Genomic DNA, 19,572 nt, shown 5'->3' on the forward strand with positions numbered 1-19,572 from the left:
GAGCCCGTCCTTTCGCTCAACCGACAACACAAGCCGAACTTCCAGATTGGAGCAAGTTCAGGCAAAATTATAACACTACGACACCCATACATGAGCAAACCTACCAGCCTTGATCCCAGAAAATGGTATCTAGCCTTCGCTCTTTCGAAACTCAAATTCAGCTCTCAGAGGTGGTATCACAGGTGGACAACCACCTCCTCTACCTGTGGGAGGCCCGGCATTACCTCATTCATTGGTGGTGCCGGTAGAAGCACAACCGGAAACTTAGAGCTCGCATCACTGAGCTCACCCACCGAGCTGCTGAGTATGCTGCCCAGCTCACCGACTCCAACTAGGTGGCCCGATGCAGTACGGCTGCGTGATAGATGTCTCGCCGGAACACTTGGCGGCTCTTTCGCGCCCAATTGATCGAACGCAAACACGCATGGAAACTCCAAAACACCTCCAAAGAGCTCCCAGGGCAACACAACCCAGTTGGTACACGAACTTCGGGACCAGTACTTGTGCATCGCACAGTACCTCGGCGGGCCGGCGCATTCATATTCAGGCTTTGAGCCTTGAGCTGAATCAACTGCTCCAGCTCCCCGACCTCAGGGTGGCTCTGGCCAAAATGAAACGTGGCACTGCTCCAAGTTGGGACAAAATTACAAATTATTAGCCGATCGCTCCGATCCGGCGTACATATCTTTATTGGATTACATTAACTCAATCTGGATTGGAGAAGCAGCACTCCCCATAGACAACTACAGCTGTGGTTACCTTCATTCCTAAATCTGGCATGGCGATAAGCACGGAGAACCATCGTGCCATCTCTCTGACTTCCTTGTGGGGAAATTCATGGAGATGATGGTACCTGACAGGCTGTCCGAGGTCACGGAATCCCAACATATTTTCGCTGACACCCAGATCTGCACAGCATGTCTTGCTACAACTCAATCGGGCTATTCTTGACCCCGTCGAATGCCCCCACAATGGCAAGGTCGTACTCGCGTTGGATTTTAAGGCGGCATTCCACAATGTCACACGCGGGATCATTCTCACCCACCTATCTCAAACTGCGACAAAACACGTTTCAATGCATTCAGCAATTTTTGACAGACCGACAATCTTACAATCGAATCTAGAATACGGAGCATGGCCTGTTTCGCTTAGGCAGCAGGGGTACACCTCAGGGCGCGGTGCTCTCTCTCCTATTATTCAATCTGGCGATGATGCACCTGCTAGCCCAGTTCGGGGCTGTCGCCGGTGTGCAGCATGCGTTGTACGCCGATGAGATTTCTTTGTGGGTTATTCAGGGCTCACTCGGAGACAGTGAGGCCAACCTGCGGCAGGTGGCGGCCATAGTGGACCATTATGCTCGCCGCTGCGGCCTCCAATGCTCCCCCCCCAAAGTCTGAATTTGTGCACATACGCCCATCACCTAAGTTCACTGCCAAAATTACATTGTTTTCGAGACAGTTCCAATCCCTGAACTTGTGGATGTCCAGGTACTGGGGCTCCTTATAAATCAACACAGATGGTCAGAAACAACATCGGCCAAACTCCGTAAGGTGGGGGACCAGTTGGGTCGCATGGTTCGCCGGGCCTCTCACAAGCGCGGGGAGTTATGATACGAATGCGCCTTGCGGCTGGCACATGCCTTTGTAACAAGTTGAATGCTTTATTGGATTTCAGATTTCCACCTGCGGAATCGAGACGAGTGCACTCTACGCCATCCTCCGCAAAAGCATAAAATGGGCTCTCGACCTCCCCGTGAATAACTACAATCAGCTTCTACTGGGGCAGGGCATAGTGAACACACTTCGGCAGCTGCGGGAAGCCCACTTGACTAACCAATATACGCGTCTCTCGAAAACATCGTCGGGTCGCAGGCTCCTTACCCAACTATATATTCAACATAACACTCACATAGAAGAGTGCGTACGCATTCTATCATATGGAGACGCGCCCTTCACGTACGCCCTCTTCCCGCGAGCATGGGGCCATAATGGCCGGCGCCTGGCACGGGCGGAGGTCCTGGCTCACCGCTATGGATTAAGCCCGGCTTATTTTATGTGGACGCCTCCGCCCTCCGCCATGGGCGATTGTATACAGCCACAGTCATCCACAAGTCTAAGGCAGTAAATGGGCTTACTTTTCGAGCCCGGACATAATGCACACGGAGGTCACCATTGCTTTGGCTGCATCTCACCCCACTACCAAAACAATATTTTCCGATTTGCGCGGGGCCTCTCGAAACGTTGAGCAAGGCAGGGTACCATATCTAGCTCACCGCTTTCTATTAAAGAAGCGCATATATCGGGGACCCTGCTCGCCGGATTATTGTTTGGGCTGCTGCTCTCATGAGACTTGAGAGAAATGAGGCAGTTGATGCCGCCGCCCGAGCTTTATCTTCGCCTATGTAAAGGCTTCTCAAAGGCGGAGGAGCGGTTTCTGCTCCGCCTTTATACTAATTCTTGCTCTGCCCGGCAGCCCTCAAACACTTCGACCCTTCTTTCTCAGGCAGCTGTCCGCTCTGTGCGGAGAAGTCTTCGGACATCTACCATAAGGTGTGGGCCTGACCATTCAACCCTGCTATCTCCCCTAACCCCAACCCCACCCGGGAGGACTGGGAGGCGACCGTGCTTGGCTGCGCTGGCTCACAGGCCCACAAGGCCTCAGTGGAGCGCTCCTGGGCAGCGCCCGATGACAGTGAGGTCCCAAAATAGGGACTCCACCTAGTGCTTGTGAGGACCGGCCCCGTATGGATTGATTTAATCACACCTTCCTGTACATACTCATTTCATGTTATTAAGTCTTCTCCTCCTCCTCCGTAAACAATGACAAATGCTTGAGAACATGCCAAGTAGTTTTTTATGTGTGCATGCAATCCCTTTTATTGGGCTCTTAGATCTTATGAGCTATTCTATGTTACCCCTGACCATCTACGAGTTTACAGTTCAAACCTCCCACCTGACGACCGCTCCTCATTATCACGTTTTGTTCAAAAATGTTTTAAGAGCAATACGGTGATTTGAGCTGATTTGTCGGCCAGCTCTTAGTAGTGCTGGTGGGTAAAGCTTCAATCTCCAGCAGATACCGGATAGGCGTCAACCTACTCCCCTACACAGCAGCCTGGAGCCCGGGCGGCGTATTCGGTTAGTCGAATTGCACCTAGCTGAGTGTCAGGGTGGAGACAACATTAGAGTCTTCGAAAATTCTGTTTTCGTCACCGCATTTTTATTTTTGGTTTCTGGACGCGTCCATACCAACTTTGTACCTATCTGAGAATTGTTCCGGGTACCACTGGTTGAGGGTAGCTAGATTTGAAAAAAGTCTGTAAGTGCTTCCAGATGCTTTCTTGGATCTTATTTAGTGTCCTATCTGCCGGTGGGTATTCTACCTTGTTTAGGCGATAATGCTCAATACTCTCTTTATAGCCGACTGACCTGTCCCCGCTCACAGTGTACTGAGGGTCAAAGCCTACCCGGTAGGTGAGGCCGCGGGCTGAAGCAGGGAGTAGGCTGATGCCCACCTTAGCCTGATTATTCTGTCATCCTGACTTGTTTCAATATTCTCGTTACCTGTGGAGAGAACCTTCCACTGAGAAAATTGTGTACGGCTGTTTTCGAACCATTTATAATTGTAGTTGCCATTGTCAGTGCTATCATAAGGGCGATGACACCCTCTTGAGTCGCGTATGTCTAGCGGACCGAGCCGCTTACTCTTGGGTTTTGTTTGTCATCTGTCACTACCGCAACCTTAGCATGCTTGTCCTCATACTCGGCGGCGCCGACATAGACTACGCCCTGCCTTCCTTGGTGTATCTTCTACAGCGTTTTCGCCCTTTTCTTCCTTCTTTCCGTGTGATGGCCTGAATGCTGTTCCGTGGCAGCGGGGGATTTTTAGTCACTTCCCGACTTTCATAAGTAGATCCGTTTGGTGCCCTAGGCTTTTATATTGAATGCTTAGTCTTAACAGTCTGCTTCTTCCCGTCCGGGTCTGTGCCAGTCTTTCGTATTGGGAGGTTTGGTTGGCCTCTGCCACTTCTGCCAGAGTATTGAGCAACCTCAGCTTCATTTGTCGGCTGTTTTATCTCTTCCTGATGATTGCTTCAATTGTAGCCTTCTCGCAGTTAAAAATGCGTACGTACGGGACAGTGTAGGCAATCTTGCCTTCAAGTTGCCTTTTAGCTTCTCAGTGACTCTCTATGCTTGAATGAAGAAGAAGAAGCCGACGGGAGCGGACGCACTTCGATTGGGTTCGGCTAACAAGAAAGGAAATTGTATTGAAAATCCAACACATCCTGAAAAATGTGTTTCGAAGACCTTCCTGAAGTCATCCGGAATTCACTGAGGCCTTTCTCAAACCCGTGAGTGTTTTATTAGACATCGAAATGGGCTTTTGAAGCTCCTCGGCGGCGGCCATGCTAGGCGATGCGAGGCCTAGTAATGCCGACCCAGAGCGCATGGATACCTTAGACCAAGGCGAGGCCGGATCTAGTGGTCTGTGTTCAACAACCGCTAACCCAGCTCACTCTGCTAAACACCAGGAAAGTGAATTAGACGACCAAATCCAAACATCTGAAGACATGGAAGAGGGTCGTGCCTGATCGCCGGATGACCTTTACTCCAACTGGCACGTAAAGATATGCAAGAAGAATCGCCAAAGGTTAGCAAGAGGCGAACAAGTCATGATCGCAGGAAAGATCTATGCTCCCCCGACGCACTTGCTGCAGACCGTCGTGAAACCGAAGAAAACGATAGCATCGCCAGTACAGTCGGCTATGGATCAAACGTCTCAGAAGAGGAGGAAATTACCACCCCTTCCTAAAACTGACTATAAGGTGATAATAAGACCCAAGAAAGGCATGGAAGTCAGAAAATTCGTTCCTACCCAGTTCTCAAGAGCCATCGTGGCTGCCTGCAACAACCCAGCATTGTGCGACTTCTCCAAATTTATTGTGAGACCCCGCACAGGATCGAACATCATAGTCAGCACTGCTTACGACGAGACTGCGGACACCATACGGCACATCAAGAGTCTGGACATGGAAAACAAGGCTTACGAAGTCAACGTCTACCTGGCGGCGCCTGAGGACGTCATCAGAGGAGTTATTCATGGAGTGGATCCAAACACACCATCAGAGGAGCTTCTATCAAACATCCGACTACGCACACAAGGGGTCGAGATCGTTCAAGCACGAATGTTGGGAAAAATCTCGCACGGCAGTGCTAACATTCATAGGCCCCATTCCCCCCGCTACGTCATCTATTACGGGGGAGAGACGGCATGTTACCCATATCGACCAACCACACAGATCTGCCAAGGCATGTCTCAAGGCAGGCCACAGAGCGGATGTCTGCCCAACACCCAACGCCAAAGTATGTCGGAACTGCGGCCTTCATGAACCAGAGAAAAACCACACCTGTGAAGCCAAGTGCGTGGCCTGCCAGAGAAACCACCCAACGGGAGACAAGGCCTGCAAGCAGCGCCTCAGGGCACATATCGGACGTTACAACAACAAAGCTAAACAAAGCAATAACAATCAGCAACAGAAGCCCCCCAAGCAGCACGTCAGCCGGAGAGATCAGCAGATCAAGCCGATGGAGCGCCGCTGGTTTTCATCGGAGGAGGAGGAACAGCAGCTGGCAGAGAAACAGAGACCCCAGTCCCGACCAAGACCCAAGGGACGGAACTTGACAGCTTACTATTCCCAACAGAAGACACAACAGATTAGGCCCAACCAGCAGGGACCACCAGAAGCGATAGGGGCGACGCCAGACAAGCTAGAGCACGACACCAAAAGGGTAAGCTGGGCTCAGGTTGCCTCTCCCACTGCTCTAAACGGGTATGGTCCATGCCAGGATTGCACTAGGCTCGAAGATCAAAATAGACATAATCATCATCATCATCATCAGCAGCAGCCTGATTATACCCACTGCAGGGTGAAGGCCTCTCCCATATTTCTCCACTTAACCCGGTTCTGTGTAAGCTGCATCCACTTGACCCCTGCGAACTTCTTAATCTCATCAGCCCACCTAACTTTCTGCCGCCCCCTGCTACGCTTTCCTTCCCTTGGGATCCAGTTTGTTACCCTCAGCGACCATCGGTTATCCTCTCTTCGCACTACATGTCCTGCCCATGTCCATTTCTTCTTCTTAATTTCTACTAGAATGTCGGTAACTTGAGTTATTTCTCTGACCAACTCTGCACGCTTTCTATCTCTTAATGTTACCCCTACCATTTTTCGTTCCATAGACCTCTGGGTTGTCCTGAACTTAAGTAGAAATCTCTTGGTTAGCCTCCACGTTTCAGCCCCATAGGTGAGTACAGGCAAGATGCAACTGTTGTATACTTTCCTCTTGAGCGATACCGGTAAGCTGCTAGTCATAATCTGCGAGTGCTTGCCAAATGCGCTCCATCCCAATCTTATTCTTCTTGTTACTTCCTTTTCATGGTCCGGATCTGCGGTTACTACCTGTCCTAAGTAGACATATTCGTCCACTACTTCCAGTATTTCGCTACCTAATGCAAACTGCTGTTCCTTTCTGAGGCTGTTGAACATTACCTTAGTCTTCTGCATATTGATTTTCAAGCCTACCTTTCTACTTTTCCTGTCTAGGTCATCAATCATTATTTGCAGTTCATCCCTCGAGTTGCTTAGCAAGGCAATGTCATCAGCAAATCGCAGATTACTGAGGTATTCTCCATCCACCCTTATCCCTAACTGCTCCCATTCCAAGTCTCTGAATACTTCCTCTAGACAAGCCGTGAATAGTACTGGAGAGATTGTGTCTCCTTGCCTAACACCTGTCTTTATAGGAATTTTGTCACTTTATGCAGAACTATGGTTGCTGTGCAGCCACTATATATATATCTTCCAGCACTTTCACGTACAGCTCGTCTACCCCCTGATTCCGCAATGCCTGCATCACCGCCGAGGTTTCAACTGAATCAAATGCTTTTTCGTAATCAATGAATGCTATGTATAAGGGCTGGTTATATTCCGAGCATTTTTCTATCACCTGATTGATGGTATGGATATGATCGATAGTAGAGTACCGTTTCCGAAACCCTGCTTGATCCATTGCTTGATTGCAGTCTAAGGTTGTCCTGATTCTATTAGCGATTACCTTAGTAAATACCTTATACGTAACAGACAGTAGGCTGATTGGTCTGTAATTTTTAAGGTCCTTAGAGTCCCCTTTCTTGTGAATGAGGATAATGTTTGCATTCTTCCATGGTTCCGGTACCGTCGATGACACCCGGCACTGCGTATACAGGGTGGCCAGTTTTTCTAGCACGATATTCCCCCCGTCCTTCAGCAAATCTGTAGTTATCTGATCCTCTCCAGCTGATTTCCCCCTTTTCATAGTTTCTAGTGCTTTGTTGACCTCGTCCTTCGTCACTGGTGGAACGTCTGACTGTTTTTCCCTACCGCCAATCTCACTACGCGCTCCTGACCAGTTTGGCTACTGTAGAAATCTGTATAGAACTCCTCGGCTACTTTGACTATCTTTTCCATATCAGTGATGACGTTGCCCGCCTTGTCCCTTATCGCATACATCTGGTTTTTGCCTATGCCCAATTTCTTCTTTACCGCTTTAAGGCTTCCCCCTTTCTTTACAGCATGCTAAATTTTCTCCATGTTATACTTCTTTATATCGGCCACCTTGCGCTTATTGATTAGCTTTGATATCTCGGCCAATTCGATCTGGTCTGTTGGATTGGAAGCTTTCATACTCTGGCGTTTCTTAATCAAATCTGTCGCCTCCTTAGACAGCTTACCGGTATCCTCTCTAACTATCCTACCGCCTACTTTACCGCGCTTTCAGTAATGATATCTCTGAAATTATTGTTCCTTGCCTCTAGGGTAATGTCGCCATCCTCAGTTAGAGCTGAATACCTATTCTGTAGCGAGATCCTGAGCTATTCTGCCCTCCCCCTCACCGCTAATTCGTTTATGGGTTTCTTTCTTACTAATCTGTTGCGTTCCTTCTTCAGATTTAGGCTAATTCTGGACCTCACCATCCTGTGGTCACTGCATCGCACTTTGCCGATTACCTCTACATCTTGCATAATGGCGGGGGTTGAACACATTATGAAGTCGATTTCATTTTTAGTCTCTCCGTTAGGACTTTTCCAAGTCCATTTCCGGTTCTTCCGTTTGCTGAAGGAGGTATTCATGATTCGTAAGTTATTGCGCTCTGCAAACAACTAGTAACTCCCCCCTGCTATTCCTAGAACCGATGCCATAGTCCCCTACTGCCTTGTCTCCTGCCTGTTTTTACCCTACCTTGGCATTGAAGTCGCCCATTAGTACAGTATACTGCGTCTTTACTTTTCGCATTGCCGATTCTACATCTTCATAGAAGCTTTCAACTGTCTGGTCATCATAACTACATGTAGTTGCATAGGCCTGTACAACCTTCAGTTTATACCTCTTATTAAGCCTAATTACGATGCCTGCAACCCTTTAATTAATACTATAGAATTCATCTATATTACCCGCTATATACTTATTGACAAGGAAACCTACTCCTAGTTGTCGCCTCTCTGGTAAACCTCGATAACACAGTACATGCCCATCCTTCAGTACAGTATATGCCTCATTCGGCCTCCTAGCCTCACTAAGCCCTATGACATCCCATTTCATGCCCTCTAGTTCCTCTAACAGCACTGCTAAACTAGCTTCACTAGCTAGGGTTCTAGCATTAAACGTTGCCAGGGTCAGTTTCCAATGGCGGCCTGTCCAGCGGAGCCAGGCTTTCTTAGCACCCCCTGCTGCGTCACAGGTCTGACCGCCGCCGTGGGCAGTTGTTCCGCAGCCGCTGGTGACTGAGGGCCGGGGTTTTATGGAGCTTATCATAGGAGGTTGCGGCCAATTACTGCACCAGGGTGGCCAACTCCTGTTCTGGTGAGGGAGTGCGTTGCCGGAGGTGTTCACCGGAATCAGGTCGCACCCCAAACCTGTCTATGCAATTCCATCGACACGGAGATTTTTAATTTTTTTTTGATCCGGCGGAGAATTGCGCGGCACCGGGATTTGAACCCCGGTCCTCTTGCATGCGAGGCGGATGTCCTACCGCTACGCCACCGCTGCACCGCTGCAAAACAGACAACTGAAGATCAAACTATCAGAACAACAGAAACGCCTTAATAAGGTAGAACAACAACTACAACTCCTACAAATGGGTCAGAAGCAAACTGCCCCCAACCCTCATCAATAGTATCAGTACAGCCACAACCGGTAGAAAATGTTGTAAACACCTCCGCATCTCAAACTCAACAGGCGAGTGTACTCCAAACGCTATGGCAGAAACCGCTTACACAAACGCTCTTACTTCACACTCAAGAAAACGCACCAAGCATTCTTACTCAAATGCAACAAATGATTAATCAAATACAGCAGATCATGGCACAACTAACCAAACAACTCCAAGACCAACAAATTGCCACGCAAACTCAGTTTGCGGCAGTTCAAGAAAATTTCAATTCGAAAATCCAAATAATAACTCAGGGGGTGCGAAAACGCACGGGAATCCCCGATGACCCTCGACTAAAAGCCCACCGAAAATCCGCTGGCATGACAGATCTCAGCGACTGCGAGTCAGTGGCGAGCAACGCTGATGGCTGCCTCCCCTAACCGGCAACCATACCACCTAGAGCTTTGGCAGTGGAACTGTCACTCCTTCAAGAGGAAACGCAGCTCCCTGCAGATGTTCATTCAAAATCAACCGATACCTCCGGACGTCATCTGTCTCCAAGAAACAGGATGCACAACATACCTCAAAGGATACCTCACATACACCCATGACACGGCACCTAAAATAGCTACACTAGTGGCCCCCACACTAACAGTCATACCGCACGACCTTCCCTTCAGTGAAATTAATCAAGTTTTCGTTGAGGTCATCTCTCAAAAAAGAAGAAAGCAGAGTGCGTTTGTCCTAAACCTTTACAGTCCTCCAAGCAACACGCAGGAAGATTTCAAGCCACTTTTACTGGAATGCACACGCATAGCGGGAACGAACCCCCTTATTATTATGGGGGACCTAAACGCTGTACATACGGCATGGGGCTACCACAAGGACACCCCGAAGGGAACCAAGTTGTTGGAAGCGGCTGAGCAGCTGGATCTCTGTCTTATGACGGACACCATGTCCCCCATTAGAATAGGAAACAGTGTAAGCAGAGACACCTGCCGAGACCTAGCTTTCATCAAAAACATAAGACATTGCACCTGGACCAATCTAGAGGAAACACTCGGCAGCGATCACAAAATCCTTAGCTTATCCCTAATGACAACCCGTATGAAAAGGAACATTGGCTCTACTAAAATAACGGACTGGGATAAGTTCAGACAAATTAGACCGCCACACGACGGCATCACAACAATTGATTGGGTTCAAAGCCTAAAGGATGCTCATGCAAAAACGACCCAGACAATCAACAGAACGACAAAAACTCCAGAAGTAGACAGACATCTCCTACATTTATGGGAAGCCCGAAAAAGTCTATTAAAACGGTGGAAAATGCAAAAATTAAATAGAAAACTTAAAATGAAGATAGCACAGGTTACGGCTGAAGCACAAGAGTATGCTATAAAGCTCGCCAAGCAAAACTGGGCAGATTTCTGCAATTCACTGAAAGGTACTCTAAGCACGGCTAAAGCATGGTGAATATTAAGACGCATGATAGACACCTCAAAAACCAAAACGGCCACAAGAAGAACCCTCCACACCATAGCCAATAAATACCCGGGCACAGATGCAGATTTGATCACCGCCATGCACAAGAAATACATAGGAGACCCTACTCCGGCTTGCCAAACTTCATATGCGGGTCAACCAAACTCCTCCCTTGACTCCCCCATAACACTGGCGGAGGTCTACTCAGCCGCCCGTACATTTACAAGAAACACTCCCCTGGAGGAGACAAAGTCACCTACGCCATGATTAGGAACTTAAGCACCGAACATCTGCAAGACCTAACGAAGTACATCAACGAAGAACTGTGGGAGAAGGGACAGGTCCCATCAGCTTGGAGACACGCGGATATTATCACCATACCAAAGGCTGGAAAGCCATCGGCTGTGGAGAGTCTCCGTCCTATCTCCCTCACTTCTTGCCTGGGAAAACTCTATGAAAAAGTAGTCCACCTCAGGCTCAAAAATTACATCGACGAAAACAACATCTTTCCTTCCTGCATGCTGGGCTTCCGCAAGGGACTCTGCACGCAAGATGCTTTCCTCCGGATTAGGGAAGAAGTCATCAACACCATACCCCGAAAAGGCGAAAAATTCATTCTTGGCACTAGATCTCAAAGGAGCATTCGACAACATTGGCCACCAAACCATATTGCACGAATTAAACAATATCAACTGCGGGGAGAAAATCTTCAAATACGTGAAGGCTTTCCTCTCAGATCGCACAGCCACCATAGGAATTGGAGAGATCCGATCACCAAAAGTACCCATGCCGAACAAAGGTACACCGCAGGGTTCTATAATCTCTCCAATGCTATTTAACATAGCAATGATAAATTTAGCAAAAAAAAAACTGTTGACCCGCAATGATATTGGCTTCACTTTATACGCAGACGACATCACCATCTGGGCTACTCAGGGATCCTTGGCGCAAAAAGAAGAAGCTCTGCAAGCCGCTATAGACCTAGTCGAAAAATTTGCTGGGGAGAGCGGTCTTCAATGCTCCCCAGAAAAATCCAAACTTATCAGGCTACACAGAAGAAATTACAAGTCCCCAGGAGAAATTCAGCTCTCTCTAGGAGACCAGACAATTCAAGAGAAGGACAAGATCAGAGGTTTGGGGCTGTGGTTGCAAAGCAATTTGAGAGTGAATTATACAATCAAAACACTCAAAACCACGGTCAACCAAATTTCCAGAATGACTAGAAGGGTGACCTGGCACCGGAAAGGGATAAGGGAGGAGGACACCCTCCGCCTTGTACAAGCCCTAGTCGTTAGCAGAATTACCTGCGGGCTCCCATATCACGAAATTAGAATCACTGATAAAAGGGCCATTGACACTATCATAAGAGGAGCCTATAAAACGGCCCTAAACCTCCCGCCAACAACATCAACGGAATGTCTTTGGGCACTCGGAGTGCACAACAACTTCGAGGAGCTCAAGGAGGCGGTTCTAGAGAGTCAGAAACAACGCCTAACACAACGCAGGCGGGTAAAGAAATCCTGTCAAAACTAGCGCTATGTCAGGCACTAAGAACTTCTGAGATCAAATCACAAACTTCGACATCCACAGGAAACAACATCTATGTGAACCCGATACCCAAGCACATGCACCATGAGTTACAGAAGTGTCGAAGGAAAGCCAGAGTCAAATCATTGGCAAAACAATTGTCTAAAGACGCGGAAGTTGTCTACGTGGACATAGGGGCTTACGGCGAGCCTGGGAAGTTCACAATAGCTGCAGTTGACCACAAGAAGAGGCCAATTATTCAGGCTTCGATCTATGCCAAGGATCCTGCGGAAGCTGAATCACTGGCAATAGCCGTCACCATAAAACACAAGACCACCAAACGAAGTCATCACACGTAGTGACGGACTCCCAACCAGCCTGCAGGGGCTACCTGGCCGGAAAACCTCACAGAAGAGCGTGTGCAATATTGCGTTCCATCTCCTAGACGCACACAATTACATGGACACCTGGACACGAAGGCCTAGAAGGAAATGAGGTAGCGAATGATCTAGCCCGAGCTCTCACAAACCGGGCGGATCCCCATCCCTACCCCACCCCTCTCCTAGGACCCTACGGCGACAGGCTGGAACACCTACGGTTAGAAAGAAGAATTTTCTCCCCACCACACAAACAACTTCCTTCCTCGGACGCTATAGACTGGAGAAAAATACAAACAAACACATTCCCTAATCTTCACATTTTAAATAAGATAAGACCAACAAAATACACGAGTTACTGTCCTTGGTGCGGTGCAAGCCCCACACTCTATCACATCTCTTGGGAATGCCAGGACAAACCTGACCCAACGTTACTAGTGCCATGCCCGACAGACGAGCAGTGGGAGGCGGCTCTGACCAGCGACAACCTGGACCAGCAAGCCTGGATTATCCAGCTAGTCCGCAAGTCAGCTGCTGCCAGCGGAGCCCTGGACTAGGGGCACCGACCACCCAGCTCCTGCGAATTCTTACTGATTATTATGCTCATTAAAAGTTTTCTCTCTCTTTCTCAGTGACGACTACTTTCCTGTAACCGCATACCTAGGATCCAAGTCTTGTCCACTCTAGGAATGAGTACTACGTCTGCCTTTACATCGATTCTAGATTATTCTTTGTCCAATCTGCTGCGTGGTGGCTGCTGCACTAGCATCTTGGATTTTGCGCACCCAGTGGCGCAATTTGGTAGCGCACGGTAATTTTAAACCCAGCTCTCAGAGTAATAAAAGCTTACTTACTCGGAGGGAGTAATTTATCTCCTGCATTACTATAAAAACCGGCTTGAACCGGACCAGATCCGGGCACTTACTTGAAGCTGTGGGCCAGGGCCGGGATTTAGTTCTCGGGTTCAGGCCGCGCCTGGGCCTCAGATTCAGGCCTTTGCAGTTCTTTACTGCTGGCAATACCGACCGCACCGCATTTTATGGAGGACAGTTCTTGACAAAGTCCGTTATTTTCGGCGCCAGTACTGTGAGCGAAGAATCGGGAGCATATCTCTGCAGGTGGTGGGTGACATGGCCAGAGCTGATTGGTTCGTGGTATGTGCGACGTGAAAAGACCACAGAGAGCCGGAACGGCCGAAGCTTCTAGCCAGAGCAGTTTTTTTAGACAGCAGCCGAACCTACTGCGACTGTTGTCAGCTGTGTATGACTCGGAATACACGAGATGTTTGCACGAATTGTTTAAAGCTGGGCTTTATAGCTATGTATGGCAGCTTGTAACTGCAATTGAACGAATATGCGTGAGATAATACAGCCATATATTAAGCAGTTAGTGAAGAAACGATCGGCAAAGTGCGTGTAGGTGAAAGAGAATCCTCACCAAAAGCTGCAGACTGGAGGCATTAACGCTGCCATGGCATGTCCTTAAATGCGGAGCTACAATGTCTCCCAAATTTTATTGTGATAGATTAGAGCCCAAATTCTGAGAAAAAGCTTGCATGCATCACCTCTGCCAATTAATTGATAGTGGTGACGTTATCCTATGACGTCATGCAACCACCCGAATAATCAGCTCTCAGCAAGGCCAGGTTGCCTTGTCGCATCAACAGTTCGAGCGACCAAAAAATTTCATCCTCAATACGACAGATATGACACTTGACAGGAGACATAGTGGGGTATTGCAGAGTCGTGATCGCATCTACAGGGTTTCAACCTCGGTCAGACGGCTTTATACAGAGTATCTGTGAAAACCAAAAGTGCTTTAGCAAAAAAGCCAAAGGTGGTCAAGCAGAATCTAAGCGCCGCATTTGGGTAGCGATTAGGGCGCACTACTTTTACACCATTAAGGCACGTTTGCTTGGTACGGTAGTTTAGATGCCTTATGATAATACTCCCGGCCTCGGAATAGCAACCACACATTACATAGTACTGACAAAGTTAAAATAAGACTACGAACTATAACTACGAAGCAGCCCTCGTATTTAAAATTCCTACTCAGCTATACAGTTCTAGTAACGTATGACTTAGCAGTATGAGTAAACACCAACTGTTTAAACGTATTAATATTCATAATGGCATGCGGTGATGCTAATGTAGTAGCTCTTCAATGTAGTTAGCAGCTCCTATCTATTTCTAGAAAAGAGGGTTATGTATTTGTCTTATTTCAAATGATATATATCGTCCTTATGCTTTTCTTTCGAAGAAGATATGTTCAAGCAAGAGTGTGCTTATACAGATTCTGTACATTAGCGACGCACTAAATGACAGCCCGGGTTATGAACTGCTAGTCGCAGTTTCTTGTGAGACCTCGTTAGTTACCTTATCAGAGTGAACTGAGCGCAGTTTTGGAGCGCATGATGTCACTTAGCTGAAGAGTAGACATTTTGCTGTAAAAACAATGATTGAAAGTTATCCTGCAAGTATCACTTCAGTCGTTCAGTCGTGTCCGACTCTTCGGGACCCTATGGATCATGTCACGCCACGCTTTCCGGTCTCTCACTATCTTCCTAACATCACATTACTTCATCTGCAGCGCCTCGAGGATGCCATCTAACCATCGCTTTCGCTGCCTACCCCTTCTGCGGCGACACTCAACTTTTCCCAACATCAAGTCTTTCTCTGGCGTCTTCTCTCGTGTCATCAAATGACCAAAGTAGCTGAGCTTTAGCTTTAAACTTTGACCCTCCAATGAGCAGTCAGGGTTTATGGTCGACATATCGACTGATTTGATCTTCTGACAGTCCAAGGAACTCCCAAGAGTCTCCGCCAGCACCACAATTCAAACGCGTCAATTCTTCGGCGGTCCGCCGTCTTCACAGTCCAACTCTCGCATCCATACATCACAACTGGAAAGACCATAGCATGAGGTATACGGATCTTAGTTGACAGTGTAATGTCTCTGCTCTTTACTAGGCGGTCAAGGCTAGCCATGGCTCTCTTTTCTAGAAGCAGGCATCTCCTAATTTTATGGCTGCAGTCTCCTTCCGGGGTAATCTTGGGGCCCAAGAAGAGAAAACCTGTCACAGCTTCCACTTCTTGTCCCTTGATGCTCCAGGACTTGGTAGGGCAAGACGCCATGATCCTTGTCTTTTTATTGTTCAGTTAGGGCCCAAACTTCTCACTCTCTTCTTGTACGCGAATCAAATTTCTCGAGTTCCACTTCACTTTCTGCCATTAAAGTGGTATCATCCGCATATCTAATGTTTTTGATACGTTTCCCAGCAATCTTTACTCCAGCTGAAGATTGCTGGGATTGAAGTATACGTAATCTTAATTGGCTGTAGAAAGGTGTGCCATCTTTAAGGAGGATTGTTCCATTTTTTATATAGCTAAGTAGTGTGGCGAACAATGCGATGTCTGTTGATTGGTTTTCCATAGGTTCCATGCTGGGGGTGTTAATTACTGAAGATGAAATGTCGTGAAATGGAGCTTGCGGTGCTTTCGCGCCACACTCTACCACCATCTGAGATACAGTGATCACCCTGAAATTTGCGTCCTATATTTCTTTGACGTGTCACGTTCCCGCTTTTGGAGCCACTCCGCACTCACCAACTCCGCACTCGATCTCCACTCAAAGGCGGTCCCAATTTGAATATTGATAAGCCGGTTGACCAGCGCGCAGATGACACAATGAAAATCCATTCAAATGTCGGAAATCTTTTTTCGGCAGCATGTACAGTGTCTGTTGGCTCGAAGTAAGCTAGGGCACGTTTCTGCGCCCACAACGTGAATTAACAGGCTAAGCGCTCCCACTTCTTAAATGCGACGATGTCATGTGACTGCCTCGAACAACTGTTAAGTCGCTTTGGGACGTTAAACCCCACAAACCAAACCAAACCAAACCAAAGGTGTGTCGTGCGCGCTTCTATAGAGGGGCACGCCCAGCCGACGTAGTTGCCTTGAAATGCCAGAAGAAAAATATACATCACAATGAGTGCGCAGTTGCTGTGGAGGAAAAATGAGAGAATAAAGAGGGTGATAAAGAAAATTATAGACTTATGACTTGTTAAACTAGGATACACTGAACTTATTTCATGCCCTCAGCCATTAGCAAAGGCAATAAATGGCCACCTCAATGTTCTTTTCCCAGTTATCCTTTCGGTGCATAGTCATTTTTTACGCCGCATTCGTGAAATCGGTCTTAGATACGACCTGGTAATTGCGTCAAGCTGTTTATTCTGCACTTTTGGTACATAGTGCATATATGTTTTTCTGTATTGTGTTTTTGCATATGTAACATAATTTTGCATCCCTACCCCCTTGCATATGGGTCTATCTCTCCCAGTTGTCTTAGAACGGTGGTCTGAATGCTACAGAATACAATCCCGAGGGAGTTTCACAACTGCTGAGATACGAAAACATCTGTATGCCTGTACGCCTCCAATTGAATATACTACAGCGCACATATCCCGCAGCCTGTGCGCATTCCTGGGACATCAGCCCTGTGTATCTTACCATATGGTACGATAATGTGCTTGTATTCTTCATGAAACTAGCTTTATCGTCAGTGCGGTCATATTTTGATGTCATGGAGACCAATAAAGTAATTGTAGAGAACAAAGAACCTGCACGTTCACTGAGCGAATTTGTGCGGACAATGCAACTGCGGCGGCGTAAGCGGTGGGTGCGGCTATCGATGCAGCGGTCGTCATGCTCAATGCCACAAGTTTCGGCATCATTTACATTTCGCCCGACCGCGGGTTCATCACATGCAGCGTCACCTAGTGGTGCTTTTCGATCTCTTTTTTTTTGCTATATGCTTTGCAGGATCCATACACTCATCGCTCATAGCGCATCTATGTACCCAAGCCTGCGGCTGCTCACAGAGGAAGAAGCTGGCCCACAAATCGACTCACTCGTCCTCCTGGCACCAAGCTCACACGTCCTCCCTGGGTGAGGTCACCCACATTCTTGCTCCGTATAATGTTTACAGCGTGAGCCATTGCACAGAGCACACACTGAGTTGTCGCGTGGCTGAAGTCCGTCCAAGGCCAGCGATTGTGGTCGCCGAGAAACAAAGCTATAGCCAACGGAGACAGATTGCGATCAGAGAAAAAGGAAAATAAAAGGTGCTGTCATCGACACAAAGGTAGAAGGGATTTCACAGACGATCGATGAGAGTCATGTGGCGTATATGTTGTGTACGAGTAGGCTATGTTTTTGTGCAGCGTGGAGCATAATAATGTTACAAGCAATGTAAAAAAGACAGAGGCATGCATGCTTCTTTTCGAGATAATTTATTTTGCTGTGGTAGTTTCCTTTTAGAAGTTTCCGGCAAGTCAGTGTTTAGCTATGTCAGTGGCCAACTATCGTTAGCTAGAGACATGCTCGTGCTTTGTAGAGGCTGGAGGCTTCAAACGGTGGCGGTACACCGGTCGACATGTGTTCTATTCGCATCTCACCTTTTCACATTAAAGCAGTGTCACGAGTTGGGAGCTGGTACCAATTTGACCATGCCATCTGGCCCAGTACCACCGCTTAAAGCACCAGCAAATCAGCGCCCGGCCGTAGTAGTAGCAAGCGGCATAGTGATGCTTTTCGAGGCTACGATTTTCAAGCGGGGGACGTAAGGGATCTGGAGTTTGTTACCAGCCATTTGTCACCTGTTAGAGGCATGCTGGCGATTTTTCATGGCAGTGAACCTTCAAACAATCGGCATCGACGACGGGAAATTTTGTGGAGATCGAAACGCGAACGCGTCCGTTTTAAACCTGAAAGCGGAGCACAGGGATATTCTCAGTCATCGCTCTCGCCTATTCCTACCGACGCTGCGCTATGCACGTGATGGATTTTATTGCTGGCAGGAGTGCACGTTCACTGCATTCTTAGACATTTCTATCCCGTCGCTAGGTTCGTGTCTTAATCTCTTCATAAGCCAGTTGAGCGGCAGCAAATCCGTAGTGAAAGTGGCCGCCTATATATTGAGCTGAGGCGAGATTTCGTTTCCCGGTAGCGAACAAAAATACTAGCCTAATAACTCTCGCTTGTGGATTTCGTAACAGTTGCTGTACCGCATTGATACGGGGAATATGGAGTATGTGCTGCGAAATCGCTAATTGGTGGCATGATATTGGCGTAGACAAGACCAGGTAGTTTTCATCGCCGAGCAAGAAGCCGACCGGGGTCCTAGCACGAGCTAGGTATGACGGGTGACCAGAGCGGCGCCGACGGCAGGGCGGAGGGAAATTTCGGAGCTACCCTGTCTGACATTGTTCCGTACTATGAGGGCCACACTGGAGCAAGGGCATATGAAGTGTATAAACCGTCAGCGGGAAGGCGCACTGCTGACGACAGTTTATTTGGACTGTCGCCTAGATGACAGTTTTAACGCGACAGCGTTAAGGATCCTGCAAAAAGGATGAGCTGGCATGCTCGGCCGGCGGTCGAAGGTAATCGGAGTGACATGAAAGTGATAGCAATACGGCACGGTCTAAATGAAACCAAAATTGGTGAAGAGGTTCCCTTTAAAGGAGAAAAATAAAATATCGTAAGTTTCAGTGAAAACGATTTAGTTTAGATGACGCGTTTAACTGGGAGTCGAACCTGGGGCCTTTATACGCATGCGGTTCAAGCGTGTTAGAGGCAGATGTAACGAATGCTTTGTGGCACGTCATGTGAGCGTTCTCGTAAAGTGGTAAATTACTTTCGTATGCTAATGGGTATGTGTCTACAAAACGAAGCTTTAATTACTCAAGTAATAATTAGGCAGCGCAAATCGGGCGACGATGACAGAGTTTCTTCTTTGCTGTTGCTAATGATGATAATCGTTTTACCTGACACTGTCGCACCGGCATGCGGCGGGTATCGGACCTTCTCCATCATCCTTCTATCATCAGAAAACAGAACACTTGGCTCCTAAAGCGTCAGTTGCGTAACGCACCACCAAGCGTAAAACGTTTCCAACGCAAGTCCCTGGTACGCACAAGACTGAAATATGCG

At 47.9% G+C, this 19,572-nt stretch overlaps 1 pseudogene across 1 annotated transcript in view; it reads left to right on the forward strand.

Moving 5' to 3' along the window:
- LOC146192596 (uncharacterized) overlaps positions 1-19,572 on the forward strand; it is a 51,379-nt pseudogene that overhangs the window by 14,185 nt on the left and 17,622 nt on the right. Inside the window, exon 5 of the transcript XR_014706518.1 lies at positions 17,401-17,526. The product of XR_014706518.1 is annotated as an uncharacterized LOC146192596 (transcript). The remainder of the gene's footprint in view (positions 1-17,400; positions 17,527-19,572) is intronic.

The sequence above is a fragment of the Amblyomma maculatum genome, chromosome 4 (genome assembly GCF_055883805.1).
Source record: "Amblyomma maculatum isolate TAMU_Amacu chromosome 4, ASM5588380v1, whole genome shotgun sequence".
NCBI classification, from domain to species: Eukaryota; Metazoa; Arthropoda; class Arachnida; order Ixodida; family Ixodidae; genus Amblyomma; species Amblyomma maculatum.